The sequence below is a fragment of the Crotalus tigris genome, unplaced genomic scaffold, assembly GCF_016545835.1.
Source record: "Crotalus tigris isolate CLP2741 ecotype Arizona unplaced genomic scaffold, ASM1654583v1 scf7180000018057.1800818, whole genome shotgun sequence".
Classification (NCBI taxonomy): domain Eukaryota; kingdom Metazoa; phylum Chordata; class Lepidosauria; order Squamata; family Viperidae; genus Crotalus; species Crotalus tigris.
This window is the reverse complement of record NW_024096800.1, coordinates 1,656,895-1,672,160: the sequence shown is the minus strand read 5'-3', so window position 1 is coordinate 1,672,160 and position 15,266 is coordinate 1,656,895.

The window sequence follows — 15,266 nt, the reverse complement described above, 5'->3', positions numbered from 1 at the left end:
GAAAGAATAACAATTTGCACAAATGTTATGTAGTCAGATTTACATCACATTACATGACAGTTAAATCTTTGGGAATTTAGGAGTTTTTACTGGTTGTGCTTATTGCTTATACTAGTCATAAATAGCAGGTAACATTCTCCAATACCTAGACAATTATTATTCAGCCTGATACATTTAATTTGCAATGTTTGTATAGATGTTTCAATATCATTCATGTGGTGAACATCATATAAAGGAGTGAGGCTGAATAAAATATACAATTAGATAAATTATAATTAGCCATGCTTTGGGGGAAAGTAGCCAAGAAAAGAGCAGACAGGAAAGTAGTCTTGACTGATACGGAAACATGATATGGAAAAATGTTTGCTATTGCAATCAACTGGCAGGATTTGGTGTGCTTGTTTACAGTTATAGAAGGACTTGTAATTTGGGGGTTGCCTAGAGTTATCAGAAGTTTGTTCCCCCCCCCGAAAAGGATTCTTTTGTATACTCAACTCAGGACAGAAAATGATTGATTAAAGAAAAACATTACTGTGAAGTTAAGTCAATTTCAAATAATTTTCATATTGTTGCCAAGGAAATAGCAATCCATATCCTCTCTAGGAATCAATTCAGTGGAATTTTTAAAAGAGAAAGAGAGAGATGCAGAATGTCAATCTAGGTCAAGAGCACAGGAAATATAAATGAATAAGAGCACACAGGACCCAATCTAGATAATATATAATCTAAACATTAGTTTCCACCTACTTCACTAAAAGGCAACCAGAATTGTTCCTGAATTGTTTTTAACAATTTGAACAAATCCATGTACAACTATATTTAAAAAAAAATTGGAAGAAGAGATTATTAAAGTAGAGTAACAATAACTTACAGAAATGCATTGTTTTACTTTATGTTATGAGACAATAATTTTACTGATGATTTAAGTTGAATTTCAGAACAAAATTATTCAATAACTACTTCCTAGAACCTTACTAACATAAGAGATGAACAATCTTGGTGATGTCTAATTCTGAATTAAGCTTTGTTTCTCATAAAGATGTTATGAACTCTATCTTGATCAAATCTGCAATTGCATATTTTCACCAAAGTTATTTTATTTACATTCCACCTTTTTTTCTCTTGATGAATTCAATTTATCCCAATTCTTCTCAGTGATTTTATATCATTGTTCTAGAATGATATATTTGCTCCAAAGATCCTTCTCTCAAGATCACCCAGTATATACTGCAATAAAATGATTTTTAAAAATTTAATCCACAAATAATATATTTATTCTTCAGTTCCTATTTATTTTTATTATGCTGATGAATATAGGCTCTGGATTATGAGATCAGTTGATTACTGAAAAGAGATAATATTCCAAATCCAGAGGATTGTGATTCATAAGCAATCAAGACATTCCCACAAAATGAATGAAAGAATAAAGCTTATTCTTCCAATGAATTGAGTTTCTTGGCTTTTTCTAATGTTTAAGTTATGCCTCTAGCATAAATTGGAAAAATAAATATTTATAAAAGTGTGATCTTATGATTCAGTGAACCAGAACAGGAGGTAGTAGGGAACAACAAAAAACTATTTGAACAAACATGTTTACAGTGAATCTACTAAGTTTAATTTACCCCTTACAAAGTTAAGAAAGTATAACCTTTAGAAGTTTGTGAACGATGGCTTTGATTTGCTTTGATATGGTACTTCATGGTACAAAATTATGATGTGCCAAATTCAAGTGAGGAAGCAATGCATTTGGTTCCAAACAGATGTTTTATGTTGTTTCACAGCTTAGACCAGTACAGGAATCTAACTAAGGTGACCTTTAGGGAGGACAGTCCTCCTTTTGTGAGTTTTGTCCTCCCTCGAAAAGTGTCCTCCTACATGTCCTCCTTTCGATATTTGGAGACTAATCTGCAGGGCTTTTTTATTCTCATAGAATGCTCAGAACAGCATTCTGGCACCTTTTTTGATGTTTTTTTTTTCAACTTTTGCATGAGATGTGCTATTCCCCCTAGCTTTTGAAAGCCAATAGGAATTGCCGCTGAGTACGCCAAAACACATGGCTGGCAAACTTTGTACATGTAAGTTGTCTGCAGCAAAGGCAAACTGGCAGGAACTTTGCACCCCTCCCTGCTACCTAACTACACCATCTCCTAGTTAGTCCCAAAGATACCTGGAGGAGACTGGAGTGGCAATGTCATGGTAACTTGATCTTGGGCCCTGCTAGGGCAATAATGGCTGTGGGCGCAAGAGGCAGGGGCGGCGGGGCTGCTGTGGGTGGCGGTGTGAGGGGTGGCAGTGGCCGGCTGCCCCCCGTGATGTGGGAGCCACAGGGCCTGCTTTACACGGGGCTGCACAGGGTGGGCAGTGGTGCTGGTGGGTGGCTGCAGGTGGGATGTGTCGATGGCGGGCTGCCCCCAGGGGCCAGAGCTGGCGCAGCTGGTGCTTTGGGAGCTGCGGGGTCCGCTCTACACAGTGGGGTAGCAGTGCTGGCGGGGTGGCTGTGGGCGGGAGCACGGCATGTAAGCATAATTACAATATAAAATGTTATTGTTACAAATGTTTTTTATTATGCATTTATCATATTATAGTGTATTCTGTAGTATTGTTGCAATGAATAAAATGTTTTTTTTATTTATGATATTTTTTTCTTCGATTTATTTGTGTTTTCCTTTTCATTGTAAAAAAGTTGGTCACCTTAATCTAACAGAAAAACCATTTCAGATTATTGCAAGTGCTAAAGAAAAAAATGAATAAGCAAAATAGAAAGTTTAATTTTTTTTCATGAAGCAGTTTTAGGGAGGTATATTTTTGTCAAAATGAAATACCTTCTTTAAAGATGCATAGCACTCTGATCTATTAAATGCCTATTTGAAAGTAGATCCAAGTTTATTACCAAATAAATATATGTAAAATTTAAGTGTAACAATGCAATCCCATGCATATCTACATAGATAAAGTTTAAGTTTAATGTGATTTACTCATATTTAAGTGTACAGATTGCAGCAGTGGTGGGATTCAGCCAGTTTGCACCAGTTCGGCAGAACCAATAGCTAATTTTTTGTTGCCTAGGCCTAGAATGGACTTCCACACAAAGAACCGGTTGTTCACATATTTGAATCCCACCACTGGATTGCAGGCTTTATCACTCAAAAAGAAGCAGTAGGATTTTCTGCATAGTTTATGTGGGACCTCATAGGGGCTTATTGTAGGAAACAGTTTCTAAATTCTGTAACAATTTTAAGCTCAGAATTATTAGTGCCAACTGGCCTCACCATGGATCAGGGTTGTTATCTTCTGGTTCCAGCAAAGGAAAGCAACATTTCCGTATCCCTGATGTCTATAGAGATTCTTATTCTTCCAGGTCATGGCTGTCCCCAAAGTGTTTTTTTCCAGAAGGCAACTGGATTTTCCTTTTCTTTTTTTCTTTGAAAACATTTTGCTTCTCATCCAGAAGGCTTCTTCATTTCATGAAATAGCTTTAACAGTGAAAAAGCATTTTGGATGAGAAGGAAAAGATTTTAAAGAAAAAATCAAGAAAGTCCAGTTGCCTTTTGGAAAAAGCACCTTTATGACATCTCTGGTTCCCATAATACTTTGGTAAGTATTTGATGTTGAAATACCCATACATATGACAACAGACTGTATTCTCTTTCCATTCTGGAATGGGGCCATAACTGGCATTCAAATGAGAACCAAGAAAGTGGGGAAGGATTGAGGAACTCTTCACCGTCAAGAAGGGAGGAACCACCTTTAGGCTGCAGATTGACTAGATTTTGTGGGTCTGCACAGGATGAAATTAATTTTGGAATTATGATTACCTAATTTAGACATGAGTCTTGCCATGAAGGTGGGAAGGGTTGCTGAAAGGGTGTAGAATAGTGATATTTAACAGTATCAGGAGAGTACAGTCTAAGACGCCATAGCATAAATAACCCAACCCAGAAAGATTGCCCTTTCAAAACTTCTATTTTATTTTTAGGGAACTTACCTATCTTCAACAATATACATAGTCTGTATTCTGCCTGCACTGTCTTACCTCCAGTCATGAAAACATCCAAAGACTAGATTTATCAGCTTATGTGAACAGGTTTGCAACTATTTTATATTGCAAAGATGTAATCTGTATATATGAACAAGCCTGAGGAAGGAAATGGATATCTTTGTAATTACTCAAGAAAGGAAAATTTCACTCAGCGGATAGAAGAAAGCATCTCTAAAAAGAACAGAGCCATGTATTATTTTAGAGTTGTGTATTATTCAAATTGTAATAGCCTAATGTATGAATATCTGCTTGTGATTATTACTTAGGTAATAAAGACTAACAGATTACGTATACAGTTTTGCAGCATAATGTAGCGATGTTAGTTTAATGCAGACCCCAACTTGCAAAGTTTTATAATATTGTATAATTTGTTTGTTTGTTTGTTTCTGTGTCATTTTGCCTTTATTACTTCATAAGTAATTCAAGGCAGTGAACATACATAATTTCTCCCATTTATACCACAATAGCCCTTTGAGGTGAGTAGAGCTGAGTAGAGCTGAGAAAGAATAAAACTAGTCCAAAGTCACTCAGCCACCTTTCATGCCTAAGGTGGGACTAAACCATCACCTTTGTCATTACACCAAACTGGCTTTCCCATTTCTTTCTCTACATGCTTGGATCTCTCATACTATAGAATAAATAAGATTTTGATGGCGATAGAAAAATAATTTTGTGGAGTGGAGATATTGTTTCCATGTCCATCACTTTGAGAAGTCTCTATCCTAGAAAGGCCTTCTATATGTACATTAAATAAAAATCTGGGAATAAGTTAGTAATTTCCATTCATGTCAATAGGCGTAAACCATGACTAAAAATCTGAATTTGCTTATTTGAAAGTGGGATATTAAACCCAAATAAAGTCTTCTTCAGTAAAGTAGCTTTCAGATTATTTAGAATTCAGTTTTGATTGTGGTTTCTAACATTGTCATACTTTTACTTTAGATTTTCTTTAAGATTCAAGAATTTAGGGATCATTTAAGTTAAAATGGAAATTGTTTCGCATGACTTGCATGTGATTTTTAAAGTACTTTTACACTGAAAATTTTCAGAATGAAATTTATATATATATTAACTCCACTAATGTTGCTACATTTACTTTGATCCACAGGGCTATCTAATTTGATCTTGCCCAGTTTTTGGTTTTCCAAAAGGTAAATTTATTGTTTTGGAATGATTTTTTACATCTATTTTTTATTTTAATTTAAAAACTATTTTAATGTGTATTGCTTGTAATATGCACATTTTATAGCAATAGCAATAGCACTTAGACCTATATATCACTTCATAGTGCTTTACAGCACTCTCTAAGCAATTTACAGTGTCAGCATATGCCCCGCAACAATCTGGGTCTCCATTTTACTGACCTCAGAAGGATGTATCCTTGAGCTGGTCAGGATCAAACTTCTGGCGGTGGACAGAATCTATCTTCAATACTGCATTTTAACCACTGCATCCCCAAGGCTTCTTATTGAAGTAAAATCTTTTAACTAAAAGGTATATGAAAGGCACATTTCAGAGCAAATATGGAACTCAGGTATGACAACCACATATTCATTAGAGAAAGGAATTTTCCTGTAGAATAACACAAATGGCATTGAAAGTAACTATTGTTGGGGAAATTGCATTTGAAACAATAAGCAGTGTTGAGGGAATAGTAATGAAAACATGACATTCACAAAGCACTCAATGAAGAAAGTAACAGTAAATGGGAAATGACAATGAAGGGGAAAATAGCAATCATTGGGAAAAGCATTTAAACAGTGTTAAGGGAACAGCAGTGAAGACTCCCAGGAGAATGTTGAATAGGACAACAAGTACAGTGCAGTGTGTAGTGGGAGAGAGCAAGTCTTACATACATTCTGTATTTTATTTGCCCTGCAGAAAATTTGAAGGGGAGGGGGGATAGCTGCATGCATGCCTGAGAGCAATGGAATTTACTGAAAAGGGAGGGGTAAAGAAAAGGAGATATGTAAGTTCACCAGAGGTTTTCTATTTTGATTTTCTCAGTAATAGCCTTAGAACTATTCCCTTCCTCTTCCATTCAAAGTGATCAGCATGGATTAATTTTTTTAATCTGGACAGTCTTTCAAAATCTATATGCATGCTTCTTTTTCTAATTATGGAAGTTGTTTCTGTAGGCAGTAAAGCTATTGAACCTCAGCAAAATTCACATTTGCAAAGAGGTAAATGAGACATAAGAATAAAGTAATAGAATTCCTCATAAGTTTTATCTTGTAATAAACTTGTGTCTACTTCAATTATTTCCATGATTTATATTTTGTTTTTATTTATTTATTTAATTATATTGCACCTTTCATTTAGGAGCTGAAGATAGCATATATAGAATTCCTTTCCCTTGTGTTTTCAAAGACCATCCATCAGGGAGGGTTGAGACCAATTGGCCAAAAGTCACAGTCAGCTTCCATAGTTTTTCCCACTCCTACACCAACATCTTAACATTGCTTTAATTATCTCATTGTTGAAAAGTTTTTCCAGGCTTGACAATTGTTAATAAGAAAGATTTAAAAAGTCTGGATAGTAAATGTTCTCCTGGAGATAGAAAAATAGGGAGAAAGAACTGGACAAAATCACAAAATATAAAGATTTGCAAATAAAATTAAAGTGACTATGGTAAAAGAAAACAAAAATATTATAAGTAATAATAGATGCCTTGGCTATAATGCTAAAGTAACTGGAGCACCACTTAAATGCCATCAGCATTGACAAAGTCAACATCAGTCAATTGCAAAAGACAGTTTCACTAGAAATAGCTTACATCCTGAAATGATGCCTGTAACTCCATCAAACAACACCTGACTATTCCAAGTGCTTGGGAAAGCTTTATTTGGTGGACAGAAATGCCAAAAACAGTCTAAACATCTAGCTGATTGCACAGACAATTATAATAAATGCATATGAATAGAAAATGAATAGAAATTAAATGATTCAAAACTGGCAAAGAAGTTATCCTAACTATTTAACTTATATCAAGGATCATCAAAACTATTGGTTATATTCACATAAGATACAGAAATTGTAATTAAATCTGCTAGACATCAACTAGTTCTGATACATTTTACTCACTGGAAAGAAGGAAGACATACAAAAAAGAAATCTCTTGTTGAAGATAAAAGAAAAAGTGCAAAGTTGGAACTGGTCTCTTTTTCTCTCTCCCTCCCTTCCTCCCTCCTTCCCTCCCTCCCACCCAACATAGTATAGGCCCAACAATTGGCAGGGATGATTACTGAATCTTTCATTAATAAAGTGAATAACATTTATTACTTGGAAGAAAAATTATAATTGACTTAGACCAAATGTTAAAGTATGGAGACATCACTCTGAAAGGAAAGATATGTGTGGTTGAGGCCATGGTATTTTCTAAAATATCATATGATTGTCAAAGTTTTTCCCCAAAGGAGAAAAAAACAAATAAAAAACGCCTTTGAGTTGTGGTGATGAAGTTGACCAAACAGAAAAACAAATAATTTAGTATTAGATGAAATATAATAGAACCAGACTACCCACTAGATATCAAGGATTAGATATTTTGGACACATAATAGAAAAGGGAAGAAGAGGAGGAATAGGGGAGGATCAAGCTTAGCTACAAGTGCCAGATAACAAATCAAGAAGTAATGAAAATGGAAGCAAAATATTCATTGCAAGCCATAGTAGATTGAAATGAATATTAAGAAATAAATCATAAACTCAAATACATATAATCCTTCTCTGTTCTTTCGGAAAGCAGCAAAGTTATATTTACTTCACATAATACTTTATTTTATAATGAGATTTTCATCCTCATTGCAAACTAATATTGATATAATCCTAACAACAAATATTTCTAACCAGCACCCCAAAATTCCACAAGAACAGGCAATAAGATTATCTCAACATGCACAGACAAACTTTCAATATATGTATGTGTGTGTGTGTATGTGTATGTAAATGTATATATACAGTGTATTCAGAAAGTATTCAGACCTCTTCACTTGTCAGTTTTGTTATGCTGCAGCCTGATTATACAGTTGTTAAAATTCATTTTTGCTCATTAATCTACACTCAGTACCCTATAATGACAAAGTGAAAACAGAAGTTTAGAAATGTCTGTAAATTTGTTAAAAAGAAGAAAAAACTGAAATATCACATTGTCATAAGTACTCAGACCCTTTGCAACAACACTTGAAAGTTAGCTCAGGTGCTTCCCAGTTTTCTTGCTTGTTGCTGACAAGTTTTTATACCTTGATTGGAGTCCACCTGTGGTAAATTAAATTGGTTGGACATGATTTGGAAAGGCACAAACCTCTCTATAGAAAGCTGCACACTGACAATGCATATGTACCAGAGCAAAAGCCATTAGTCAAAGGAGCTGTCTACACATCTCAGAGACAGGATTATTGTAAGGAACAGACCTGGGGAAGGCTACAATAAAATTTCTTCTGCACTGAAGGTTGCTAAGAGCACAGTAGCCTCCATAATTGTCAAGACATTTGGCACAACCAGGACTCATTGCAGCCTTCCATCATTTTGGGCTTTATGGAAGAGGAAGTCTGCTTAGATTTTGCAAAAAGGACTCTCGGACTGTGAGGATTCTTTGGTCTGATGAAACCAAGATTTAACTGTTTGGCCTCAATTTTAAATGTTATATCTGGAGGAAACCAGGCACCACTCATCATCTGCCCAATACCATCCCAACAGGGAAGCATGGTGGTGGCAATAAAATGCTGAGTAGGTGTTTTCAGCAGCAGGGGCTGAAATGCTGGTCAGGGATGAAGAAATCTGAATGGAGCAAAGTATAGGTATATCTTCAATGATAACTGTTCCACGGTGCTCAGGACCTCAGACAAGGTTGAAAGTTCACTTTCCAACATATCCAGGTTTGTGGAGCTTGTTGTGTCATACACAAAATGACTTGAGGCTATAACTGCTGCCAAAGGTGCTTCAACAAAGTACTGAGTGAAGGGTTTGAATATTTATGCCAATGTGATACTCAGATTTTTTTTAAATAAATTTACAGACATTTCTAAAATTTGATTTCCACTATCATTATGGGGTACTGAGTATAGATTAATGAGAAAAAATGAATTTCAACAATTGTAGAATCAGGCTGCATCATAACAAAATTGACAAAGATGAAGCGGGTATGAATACTTTCTGAATGCACTGTATATATGTGTGTATATATGTGAAGGAGAATATTTGTAGCTCAGGGTTGAAATGAAGGGTCCTTGTTGCTCTCTGAGTTGCTCATTTTTTTGCAGACATTTCATTACCCTAAGTAGGTAACATCACTGCTAGTAAGGAGTGCTGTTTGCTGTCAGTTTATATTTTGGGGTCTTGTCTGACTGGGTGGGAGGGAGTGGTCTTAGGGATTGGTTGGGCTGCTTACTAATAGCTTCTGGGCAGTTTCTTGATTGGGGTTTTGCTTACTTGATTGTTGATCTGAAGGTGACCTTGGAGTTAATCCATGCTGATCTGAGTGCTGATTACTAGCGGGGAGATGCTGGAGTCTTTTTCTCTTTTGGGCTAGTTGATTGTCTCTTTTGTATAGTTTATAGATATAGATACATACAGTAGATATTAACAACATAGTTAAAGTTTCCAAATTTGAAAAACACTGCTCTAGGACATAATTACATGCCATATAAATGTAATAAATAAATAGATTAAAATAGATAACTAAAATAAATAGGTAAATAAATAATACATCCCTTTTTTCTGCCTTGCTTGAGGACAACAAAGGTGCTGTGATGATTATTGTGATAGCTCCAGATTCAGACCATTTCAACTGCTAACCATTTTGCACTTCTTCCACATTACCAACATTGGCTTCCTTCTACTCTTTTTTTTTTTTTTACAAATTTATTATTTATTTATTTGATTTTTATCTCATCTTTATTATTTTATAATACTTTTATTACTTTATAATCCAAGGCAACAAATAACATAATACTCCTTCCTCCTCCTATTTTCCCCACAGCTTACAATATGAGTAAGACTGAGAAAAAGTGACTAACCCAAAGTCACCCAGATGGCTTTCATGCCTAAGGTAGGCCTAAATTCAGTCTTCTGGGTTTTAGCCTGGTGCCTTAAATGACTCTTTTGGAATGGGTTGTATTTTACAAAATTATTCAAGACTGAGAATGCACATATAATATTTGTCATTATTTGAACAAAATATTGTTCCATCTTCTACATCATACCACAGAAAAGAGTCACATGTTTAAAGTGAAAAGTCTGGAAAATAACTATGTCCATATATATAATTATATACAAATAAGAAGGAAAATAAATTACTTGGTGACACTATAATGCCTGGCTGTTATTTCAATGTAATATATTACAATGAACTGAACTGAGATCCAGAAAGGATGTACTCTAAAAATACAGTTAATATAATTTCTTACATAATTATCTTGAGAATTAAAAACATCACAATGCTTGGTTTTAATTAAAACTTTTAGAAAAGAACACCTATAATTTGACAATAACAATAAGTGTAGAGACTTGATACAGATTAAATCTGAGGGGGGATTAGAAGCTGGGGATTCAATAAAATTAGAGTGGAAAATGAGAGGACAGAGGGACATGAGGCACAATCATTTGAGATCAAAAACTATTTATATATTGGAGACACAGTTAATATTTAATTTCAGTGCAGCAGAGGTCAGCCTCTGGGTAGGTATCCATGGATGTCCCTCAGATCTCTTCATTTTCTGCTCTTGATACACAAGATTTCTTGTGTATCAAGAAATGATACACTGAAAACTAATGGTTAAATATTGAGATAGTATTTTATATTTTTTTCTCATCAGTGAATAAATTTGAAAAGGTAGATAAGTCTCTAGATTTAATTTATGTAGTTACTATCTCTTTCTGTCTCTGTCTGTCTGTCTGTCTGTCTGTCTGTCTGTCTCTCTCTCACACACACATACACACACACACACACACACACACACACACACAAACCTCTTCAAAAACTCTCTTTTGTAAGCCTCCTTAACTATTGGCAATGACGAAGTAAAAATCCAAGCAATTTATAAAAAAAAGAATAAAAAGGACCTAAATATTTTAGATCTCTGATAACACTAAATCAAAACCATTACTAAACTGACTTTATATACTATTTTTAAAAAAGTCTTCCCTCCAATTGAACCCCCCTCATATCATTTGATACCATATATTATATAAGATAAGATAACCTTTATTGTCATTTTTACTGTGGGCACAATGACACACATCAAAAGTGAAATTTAGCTTCCCGCTCTCAAAGTGAACACATAGATGACACACCCCTAAATATTCTATATTCAACATATACATACTATATACAACATATGTATAGACCTACACCCCTACATATACATAACATATGAATATTAAACATTGTCCATCTTGAGAGTTCACAAGGTTTATACTGTATGGAACAAAACTGGCTGAGTCTGGATGTTCTCCAGCATGATTGGATGGAGACTCCACTAATGGGTTGTCTTAATCTTGCTGCTCCAATAAGACTAAGTCAGAGTTAAAGTCATGCCTCTACTGTGTCCCCATGTCCCAGTTTTAGACTTAGTCTTTTGCTCCTAAGCTGGAGAGAGAACTATTCCTTTCTTTCCCAATTAGCCTATTCTGATAAAATTCTTATCTATTCGAGAGAGAACTATTCCTTTTTTTCCCACTTAGCCTCTGCCCTACAGTTAAATCTTAACCGGGCCGAATTGGGCTCCTCGTGAGCAAGGAGGCCTCGGCCTCTTAGGCCTGGAAAAGCAGAGCATCGAGCTCATCCAGAGACCAATGCAGCAACAGCTTCGAGCGACATAGAGATATTCAGGTCAGATTCCAATTACCAAAAGGAGCCCAGACGCTTCCTGCTGGAGCCTCATCTGAGCTATGTTTCACAGTTTAAGGCAATTTGGCCTGGAGAAGTTTTGGTCTCATCTGAGCTGTGTTTCACAGTTTGAGGCAGTTTGGCCTGGAGAAGTTTTGGCCTCATCTGAGCTGTGTTTCACAGTTTGAAGCAGTTTGGCCTGGAGAAGTTTTGGCCTCATCTGAGCTGTGTTTCACAGTTTGAGGCAGTTTGGCCTGGAGAAGTTTTGGTGCGATTCTTACAGCCGCCATTTTATTTGCAGCATCCATTTTGTATTCGGGCCTAGTCATTGGCTGCAGTCCAGCCTGGGGAGGGCAAGCTCGTCCCTGTAGGGACGCACGCCTTATTTGACCTCCATCACCCCTCCTCACCTGGATGCAACGTTCATCGGATCGGATCTTCAGTGGCTGATTACAATTCGAGGGGGGGTGCTTCACCACTGAATTGATCTACCTGAGGCCTGTTACTTCAGTTATTAATCTTAACAGCAGATAGGCCCAGGACTATGGTGGACAATTCTTATTCCTCATCCTCACAAGATAATGCAGAACCCCCTTCCAAGAGGAGACAAAAAGCCTCTACTGAGGCAACAGGGTGGAACATATCCAAACCCAGGGCAAAGTTCTCCAGGAAGCCCAAAAGCAGAGAGAATCCTGCCCCTCAGCAATCTTTGGAACAGGATTCATCTAGGTCTAGGCCAACTATTCCTGGGGCCGTGGATGCCATCCCTTCTGGAGGGTCCATTTTTGAACCTCTGTCAGCTCACTGTAATTCTGCCCCAGGGGCCTGGTCTCCTCCTAGAGAAACAGTGCAGTCTGATCCTGACAGGACAGCATTGGAATTAATGATGCAGGGGTCTGCTAGCCAGTGCAGGGCCCTCTGTCAGCTCACTGTAATTCTGCCCCAGGGGCCTGGTCTCCTCCTAGAGAAACAGTGAAGTATGATCCTGACAGGGCAGCATTGGAATTGATGATGCAGGGGTCTGCTAGCCAGTGCAGGGCGGGGCTTTCAGCTACCTTTACGCCCACGGCAGCAGGACTCCGCTCCATGGAGGTTCAACCTTTAGGAGCAGAACAGGTTCAGGCCATGATCACTCAGGCTCTGATTCAGTTCATGGCCACTTCTGTCCCACACCATCTGCCTCAAGCACCAGCCTCATAGCCTCCGCTTCGCCCAGACTCGCCAGACCTCATAGAGGACGCCTCATCGGAGTCAGAATCAGAGGACTACGACTCCTCTCATCTGATCCTATTGGATGATGAGGTCATTCTGCCACTGGATCCAGTACCACCTACCGGACTCTTCAATCACTCCCTCTTCAATTCCTTGCTTCTCAAGGCTTGCACCACAGCCAAACTTACACCAGAACAGAGGCCCAAATGCCATATATGCTGAACCAGTGGTGCCACAGAACCATGTTCCATGTCCCCCCTTCTTCCTTAATGTGGTGCAGAAGCAATGGGATAATTTGGGTTCACTTCCCAGTCTGGGATCCATTGAGAAGAGCATGTTCAATGTAGCCCCTGCCCTCGCCTCCTTGCTGGAGGTCCCGCAGGTGGATGAGCCTCTGATGTCACTGTTCCCCAACATCAACATACCAGGGGACATACCCGAGACACTTAAGGCTGAGGATAAAAGGATTGAAACGGCGTTACACAGATCACATCAGGCGACGGCCTGGGCGATTAAGGCCTCAACATCCATGGCCTTCTTCGCCAGAGCTTCAGTTCTATGGCTGCACAAGCTTCAGAGCTTGGTTCCACCTGACCAGCTTCGCGTCCATCAGAGCTTGGGCAAGCTAGTTGCCACTTCTCAGTACTTGGCTGATGCCTCATTAAATTCCGCCAGGTACTCCGCACGTGCCATTGCAGTGGATGTTTCAGCCCGCAGACTCCTGTGGCTTAAAAACTGGTGGGCAGACCTCAAAGCCAAGTGGCGTCTCACCACTAAGCCTTATGTGGGGGGGTCATCTCTTTGGTGCGGCCCTAGAACCATACCTGATTGAAGGTAAGGATAAGCGCAAGTCTCTAGTTAATACTAATAAGAAGGGAGACAAGCGCATAGGGACTAGCTGGGACTGGCCTCAGTCCAATCGCTTCTTCTATCAGAGGTCAGAGCGACATCAAGATCGTCCCACACCTAGAACCCGACCACAATTCCAGGGCAAGCGGCCATTTTGAGGCCAGGGAGCTCGCCCCCTTAGAAGAGGCAAGTGATCCCACAAGCATACCTCCCATAGAAGGCTGGCTGTCCCTTTACTATAACGCATGGGCAGCCACAACTACAGATTCTTGGGTTCTCAACACTATATCACTAGGTTTAATGTTAGAGTTTCGGGCACATCCTCTGGACCGTTTCCGGAGTTGCCCTGCCCCCATTAGTAGGAGTAGAGCAGCCCTCATGTCGGAGGCCATTTCCCACCTGTTACAAATACGGGCCATAGAACCGGTCCCGCAAGACCAGGCAGGGCAGGGGTTCTACTCAACACTGTTTGTTGTTCCTAAGTCTTCAGGGGGCTGGAGGGCAATCATTGATTTAAAGAAATTAAATTGTTACTTGATGTACAGGAAGTTCAAAATGCAATCATACAGTCAATTTTGGCCAGCATCCGGCGGGGAGACTTCCTAACATCAATAGACTTAACTGAAGCCTATCTCCATATTCCTATTCTCCCTGGGTATCGCAAATTCCTCAGATTTTGCTACAATCACTAGCACTACCAGTATAGAGCCTTACCATTTGGCCTATATGCAGCTCCTAGAGTTTTTACAAAGGTACTGGCAGTGCTGGCAGCTCACCTCAGACAGATCCCGGTCCATGTCCAATGTTATTTAGATGACATTTTAATACAGTCCTCCTCCTTCCAGAGGGCCCAGTCTGACCTCGCCCTTGCTATTAGGACCTTTCAGGAGCATGGGTTTTCTGTAAATTTCCAGAAAAGCCATACTATACCTTCAACCCGGCTCCTTCATTTAGGGGCAGTAATAGACACCAGCAACTGCACGGTCTATTTGTCCCAGGACCGACAGGACAGTATCAGGGCCCTTGTGCAGAGAATTCGCCAGGACAAGGTAGTCACCTTAGCCTTATTATCCCAGCTGTTAAAGAAAATGGTATCCTGTGTGCACATTTTTACCGTGGGCCCGTCTTCATGCCCAGGAACTGCAGTGGGTCCTTCTTCCCTTTCAGAAACTACGCATCAGCACTTCTAGGCAGAAGGTTCGAGTTCCGCAGTCGGCATTGAATTCCCTTCGATGGTGGGCTTCTCTGGCACTGGCACAGGGCACAGAGTTCAAGGAACCAGCCAGAACTGTCCTCACAACAGACGCCAGCCTATTCGGCTGGGGAGCACACCTCCAGT